This window comes from Prionailurus bengalensis, chromosome E2 (genome assembly GCF_016509475.1).
Source record: "Prionailurus bengalensis isolate Pbe53 chromosome E2, Fcat_Pben_1.1_paternal_pri, whole genome shotgun sequence".
Lineage (NCBI taxonomy): Eukaryota > Metazoa > Chordata > Mammalia > Carnivora > Felidae > Prionailurus > Prionailurus bengalensis.
In genome coordinates, this window is record NC_057352.1 from 48,129,780 (window position 1) to 48,136,709 (window position 6,930).

Sequence of the window (6,930 nt, forward strand, 5' to 3'; positions counted from 1 at the left end):
CCTGCTCACACTCTGTCTCTGCCTCAAAAAAAATAAACGTTAAATTTTTTTTAAAAAATTGATATGTGTAAATGTGCTCATATATTAATCCCTTCTTAGAAATAAGCATCCACTTCTTAATTAAATTGAATTAAGGGCTCCCTTGTGCATGGAACTAACACTGTATAACACTATATAAAACAAGTTTGAACAAGTTTCTGCCCTCAGAAATGCATAAACATGAAAAGAAATCAAGATATATACACTTTCCCAGAGTCCACACTTTGGCCAAAGCACAAGCCAGGAACAGATCAATCAAGTATTCACAAGACACATAAGCATTGCAGTTAATAATTTTCATGTTAGGGTTCATTGACATCTAAGTGGGAACTTAATGGTAATTTAAAAAAATCAATAGAGCAGTAAAAATCAGTAACTTGTAAGCAAATTTATTTGTCACTTTGATAGATTGACCATATATAAAATCTCTTAAGAAAACACTGATGTATGTTTATGTGTGTGCTTATAACTATTATTTTATTTATTTTTTAAGAAAGGAGACAGGGGTTCCTGGGAGATCCCAGAACAGTTGACATTCACCTGCCTTCTAGTTATGAATTATTGATTATTGATCTGATGTCAGCTGACATTATATCACCATGTCTGCACTCCCCGTGCCCGGGGGTGCAGGAAACTTTGCAGGATCAATCTCTGGTCACTCTTTTTCTGTCCTTCCCTCACTCTCTGCATTCCTCCACAGCCCCTAGTTATTCCCCACTCTGGTTTACCAGGACTTTTCTCAGCCTTGGCCACCTGATTCTCATTTGCGAGGTCGGGACAAGGGAATAGATCCATCCTGTGGCACACGCAATAGAGCGCAACACTGAAGTCACTGAGCCAGACATTTCTCAATATTTGCTCTGGCAGAGATAGGGAACTAGAGCTGCTGTCATGTTCTAGGGAACTGAAAATAATTTTGTAAAGAGAGGGGAAGGAATCCACCCGGCCTCAGGTCCAGAAGGCAGGAGGTTTGCAAGGTAGGGAGAAGAGCCTGCCTTTGCTCATGCACTTGGCAAATGGAATCCTTCACGTTTCAACTCAGGGGTCAGCAAAGTCCCCTCTGTTCCACTGGGTGCATTCTGAATCTTCTACAGGCTTCCATGGTGGCAGTTATCTGTCTACCAGCCTCTCTTAGCTACCTGTCCCCAGTGCCTAACACAGTGCTTGTCATCTCAAGGGCACTCAACAAATGTCAATAGAACAAAAGCCAGCCAGAGCTTTTGAGCAGGTTGGCTCTGCCTTCCTTTTGCCATTTGATAATTGTCCAGAAAACCAAATGGCCTAATTAACCAGGAGTTGGGGGAGTCACTTTGGTCACAAAACTTAGTGATTTTTTTTTTGCTTTATTGATTTTTTTAACTGTCACTTAAGTACCGTCAACACAGGACAGGATGTTTTAGTGGCTCTGAGGCAGTGTAGGCTGGTGGGTAAAATTCTGATCCTAGAATAGGCTGCCTTGGCCTAAGTTTTGGCTTTGCCATTTAGTCACTGTGTGACCTTTGGCAAGTTCCTTAACTTTTCTGTGTCTGGGCTTCCTCATTTGTGAAACGGGGCTTAGAATAGCACCTGCCTCCTGTTGTAGTTGTGAGAATTAGATGAATTAACATTTGTAAGGTGTTTAGAACTTGCAAGTGCCAAGACTAGAGAAGGTCTCAATTAATATTTGTTGATGAATAAAATGTTTATTTTTATATTTTCAGTTCATTGTCAAAGAAGATACTTAGACACTCTCTTTTTCTTTCAGTTGCTTAATTTTATATTCTGGTTAAGCAAGGTATTGAAAAGTATTGAAGGGGCACCTGGGTGGCGCAGTCGGTTAAGCGTCCGACTTCAGCCGGGTCACGATCTCGCGGTCCGTGAGTTCGAGCCCCGCGTCCGGCTCTGGGCTGATGGCTCAGAGCCTGGAGCCTGTTTCCCATTCTGTGTCTCCCTCTCTCTCTGCCCCTCCCCCGTTCATGCTCTGTCTCTCTCTGTCCCAAAAATAAATAAACGTTGAAAAAAAAATTAAAAAAAAAAGTATTGAAAATTAGCTGTTGCTAATTTGTGATAAATCCCCATTCTGATCAAACATCCAACACAATCAGAAGAGTTAATACAAGTAAAGAGCTTTGAATGGTGCTTGGCACAAGTGCTGAATAAATATTGTCTGGCAATTATATTATTATTCATTTGTTCATTTAACAAATACTTTCGGGGCACCGTGTGCTAGACACCAGGGATCCATTGAATATAGAACAAAAATCCTGCTATCATGGAATCAACATTCTGATGAAGCAAATAGATGATAAATAGAGCATGGAAAATGCATATCATATTTTATAGATTTTAAGACATAACTTTTCATGTGTTAATATCTCAGAAATTGGTATACATCTTACAACTGATAGCATTTTACAATTGTAATTGCTGGCATTTTTTCTTTTGTACCTAAAATGATGATACATGTTTCAGTCAATGGCGTCTCATATCGGATGTAATGTGAGAGCACGTTAGATGTGATCAGTGATAAGGAAAAAAATAAAGCAGGAAGGAAGAGAGAGAAGGAAGTTTTGCAACTTAAATATAGTATAATTTTGCAATTTAAATATACCTCTGTAACTTTACATTCACATATTTTAGAAGTCAAAGGCCACAGTATTTAATAAAATAATAATTTAGAACATTATTAGTGCTAAATACAATGTGGTATCCTAGATGGGATCTTTGAACAGAAATAAGACATTAGTGGAGAAAGGGGTGAAATACAAATGAAATCTGTAGTATAGGTAGGTGGTGAACCAATATTAATTTCTTAGTTTTGATAATTGTACTGTGTTTATGGAAGATATTAACATTAGTAGAAGCTGGGTGAACGGTATATAGAAAATCTCTCTACTATCTTACCAACTATTCTGTAAATCTAATATTATCCCCAAGGAAAAAGTTTAACAAACAAACAAATAAAAATGTTATTAGTGTACTTGAAACCACTCTGTTTACCAAGGAATAACTGACTTGTTTGGACACAGTTTCTCTGTAAGATATTTTACCCAGTAGACATGCTCATGCATGCAAACAATTCTGGATTACAAGAACAAAGGGTACAAAGGATGAGAGCTTCCAGAACCAGAAATAATGACAGCTAACATTTATTGACAAGCTCTGTGCTGTCAGCGTAGACGATGTGGGGCTCAAACCCATGAACCGTGAGATGACCTGAGTCAAAATCAATAGTTGGACGCTTAACCAGCTGAACCACTCAGACATCCCTCCATTCAGGAGACTTTTACTGGTAAAACCACTCTAAACCCATGTCCTCCTGATGTTGGATATGTTTTTGGTTTTGTTTATTTTCTACTAAGACTAAATTTATTAAATACCCTAGTAGCATTTATTGAACATTTACAACATGCCCAGCTTTGTTTAAAGTGCTTTATATGTGTTAATTTCCCAAATATCACCACAACCCTATGACATTGGTACTGTTATTATTCTCATTTTTACCAATGAGGAAACTGATGAACAAGGATTAAGTATTTTTCCCAATTTATGTAGTTGGGAAGGGGTGAAATTGTGATCCAAATCTATCTGGGTCAGTGGTCTTCAAGTGGGGATGAGTTTGGCTTGTTCAGGGACCCAAAAGGCCAGTATGGCCAAGCTTGGAGAGTGAGGGCCATGTGGTAGGACATGAGGTTGAAGTGCTTGGTGGGGGCCAGGTCATGTGGGGTCTTATGAAAAGTTGGGATTTTCTTCCAAGTACAATGAGAAGCCATCTAAATGTTTGGAAGAGGAGTGTGAAGTCTGAAATCTCTCTGGCTGTGAGACACAGAGAATAGATTCCAGGGGCTAGCAATTCAGCTAAGGTTTGCTGGTTACTGTGCAATGGCAATGAGGACAAGGCTAAGTCTGTTTCATGCTGCTTGCAAATGTCTCCAATCAGGAGAGTCTCCAATCAGGAGACTCATTTTTTTTAAATGTTTATTTATTTATTTTGAGAGAGAGAGAAAGCGTGAGCAAGAGGGGGAGGGGCAGAGAGAGAGGGAGAAAGAATCCCAAGCAGGCTCTGGGCTGTGAGTGAAGAGCCCTATGTGGGATTTGATCTCAAGAACCATGAGATCATGACTGACGGAGCCACCCAGGCGCCCCTCCAATCAGGAGACTCTCAGTGGTAAAACCACTCTAAGCCCATGTCCTTCTGATACTGGATATGTTTTTGTTTTTGTTTATTTTCTAGTAAGACTGAATTTATACAATACCCTAGTGAAAGTTTTGATTATAAGTGTCTAATGGTGTAAAAAGTACACAGATTTATAAATTTCTAATATATTAATACAAAATACATGACTACCTACAGTACATCCTACAGGCAAAGAAGTAGAAGGTGAAAAAGAAGACTGTGATTGAGGTCTAGTAATAAATAAATACAGGAGTAGAGATGATCCATATTATAGTATATTCTACCACCAATACTGCAGCCAAAATGTACAAAAAATATGTTTTGTTTGCAAAAAATGCTTCCACTTTCTGAAAGGAGCAAAAACCACTCTCCAGTTGATATCCCACCGGTTTCTGCAAAATTACTTTGAAAGATGAGCTGTGGGACTGAGATTCAGTGGCACCCTTCGCAGCACAGGTATTTTGGGTTTGGTCTGGGTTTTTTTGTGGGTTTTTTTGTTTGTTTTTTGAGATAACCTGTTATTTTTCCATTTTTAAATAAGTGAGGTATAACTCATAAACAGTAAATTTCACTCTTTTTGTGTAGAGTTCTGCAGTCTTTGTCAAATGCATGCAGTCACATAACCAGCACCACAATCAAGATGTAGAGGGGTTCCTCCATCCTCCAAAATTCCCACATGCAATCATTCTGTCCCCTATTCCCAGCCTCTGGAAAACCATCGATCTATTTTCTATCCTTTTAATTCTACCTTTGCCAGAGTATCCTGTAAATGAAATCATACTGTATATAGCCTTTTGAGTCTGGCTTCCTTCACTTAGCCTAATGCATTTGAGATTGATTCATGTTGATGTGTATATTGGTATTTCCCTCCTTTTTATTGCTGAATAGCCCTTCCATTAAATGAATGTCCCACAATTTGTTTATTCATTCCCTAATTGAAGGACATTTAGGCTATTTACAGTTTTTGGTAATTATGAATAAAGCCACTATAAGCATTCACATACAGGTTTTTATGTGGATATAAGTTTTTCTTTCTTTTCCTAGGCATTGAATGTCTTTTCTTAGGGTTGTATGGTAAGTGCATGTAGTTTTATAAAAAAATTGTTTTCCAATCCAGAAGACTCATTTCAAAAGAACATCAGACACAGGTGTTATTTTTTTGGTAGTCTCAAGAAGTGGTCACTCGTATCATAAAAATAAGCATATTATTATTAATATTTAATATTGAAGGCCACATATTATATGATTCCATTTATAGGAAATACCCAGAATAGGCAAATTCATAGAGATAAAAGTAGATTACTGGTTGTCAGGCAGGGGCAGCAATATGAGGGATGAAGTGGGCAGAGACTGCTAATTGGTATGGGGTTTCTTTTTGGAGTGATGGCAATGTTCTGGAATTAAATAGTGTTGATGATTGTACAACCTAGTGAATATACTAAAAACCAGTGAATTGTACACTTGGAAAGGTTGAATTTTGTAGTATATGAATTACATCTCAACTTTTAAAAACACATCAAATAATGTAGTATTACCCCCCCAAAAATTTAGTAATTGTAGAAAGGCTGAGGAATTGGAGCATGGCTTAAACTCTAGATTATTCTGAACATCAGAATGATAAGAACACACATTATTTCCCAAGAATCTGGGCTTATTTGCTTAGTGGCTCTCTCTGTAAGTACAAATGACATTCTTCCTAAGAATGCCAAGAATTGGAGTGTGATTGAGGTTCTAGCCACCCACAAATGAAAGAACACCAAGTTCTCATAAAAGAAAAGTGACTGGGTTAATAGGGCATAGCTTAATGGTTACGCAAAGAACAAAACAAAATGGGATATTATTTGCTACACTCTATTAAAAAAAAATGGCCAACAGGCATTTCAATCAGCAAACAGAGTAAAGTTTTATTTCCTTTTAACCTTTAAAGCCCTTAACATTGAAAGCTCAACTAGTCTTCCCTTCTAATCATAAGAAAAATATCAGACAGACCCAAACTGAGGAATGTTCTATGTGCCAAGTTCATGAAAAATAAGGAAAGTCTGAGAAACTGTCACAGAGTAGATTAGATTCAGGAGACGTGACCACTAATGTAATGTGGTATCCTGGATGGGATCCTGGAACAGAAAAAGGATATTAGTGGGAAAACTTGTGAAATCCAAATAAAATATGGAGTTTTGTTAATTTAGTGGACAAATGTTTATTTCTTACTTGTGACTAAGAATGTATCATGGTAACATAGGATGTTAAAAATAGGGGAAACTGGGGCCCTGGGCTGGCTCAGTCAGTTAAGTGTCTGACTTTGGCTCAGGTCATGATCACATGGTTTGTAGGTTTAAGCCCTACGCTGGGATCCACGCTTTCAGTGGGGAACCTGCTTGGGATTCTCTCTCTGCCTCTCTGTCTGCCCCTCCCCCACTTGCACATGCTCATTCTCTCTGTCTCAAAATAAATAGACTTTTTTAAAACATAGGGAAAACTGGGTGAAGGGTATAGGGAACTCTCTGTACTATTTTCAGAACTTTCTGTACATCTAAAATTATACTAAAATAAAAGGTTTAATTAAAATTTTAAAAGCTCATCCAGGTTTGCCTCTCTTTTGGCGCCTTCTTTCTGTCTAGCTTACAGGTTTGTGGGGATTTGGGGGTAAATATTGCATGAGACAATGAATGTGGGAACAAAACCCAAAGTTCTCTCTGTAAACGTAAGGTGGCATTATAAATTATCAAAGTCCAGCA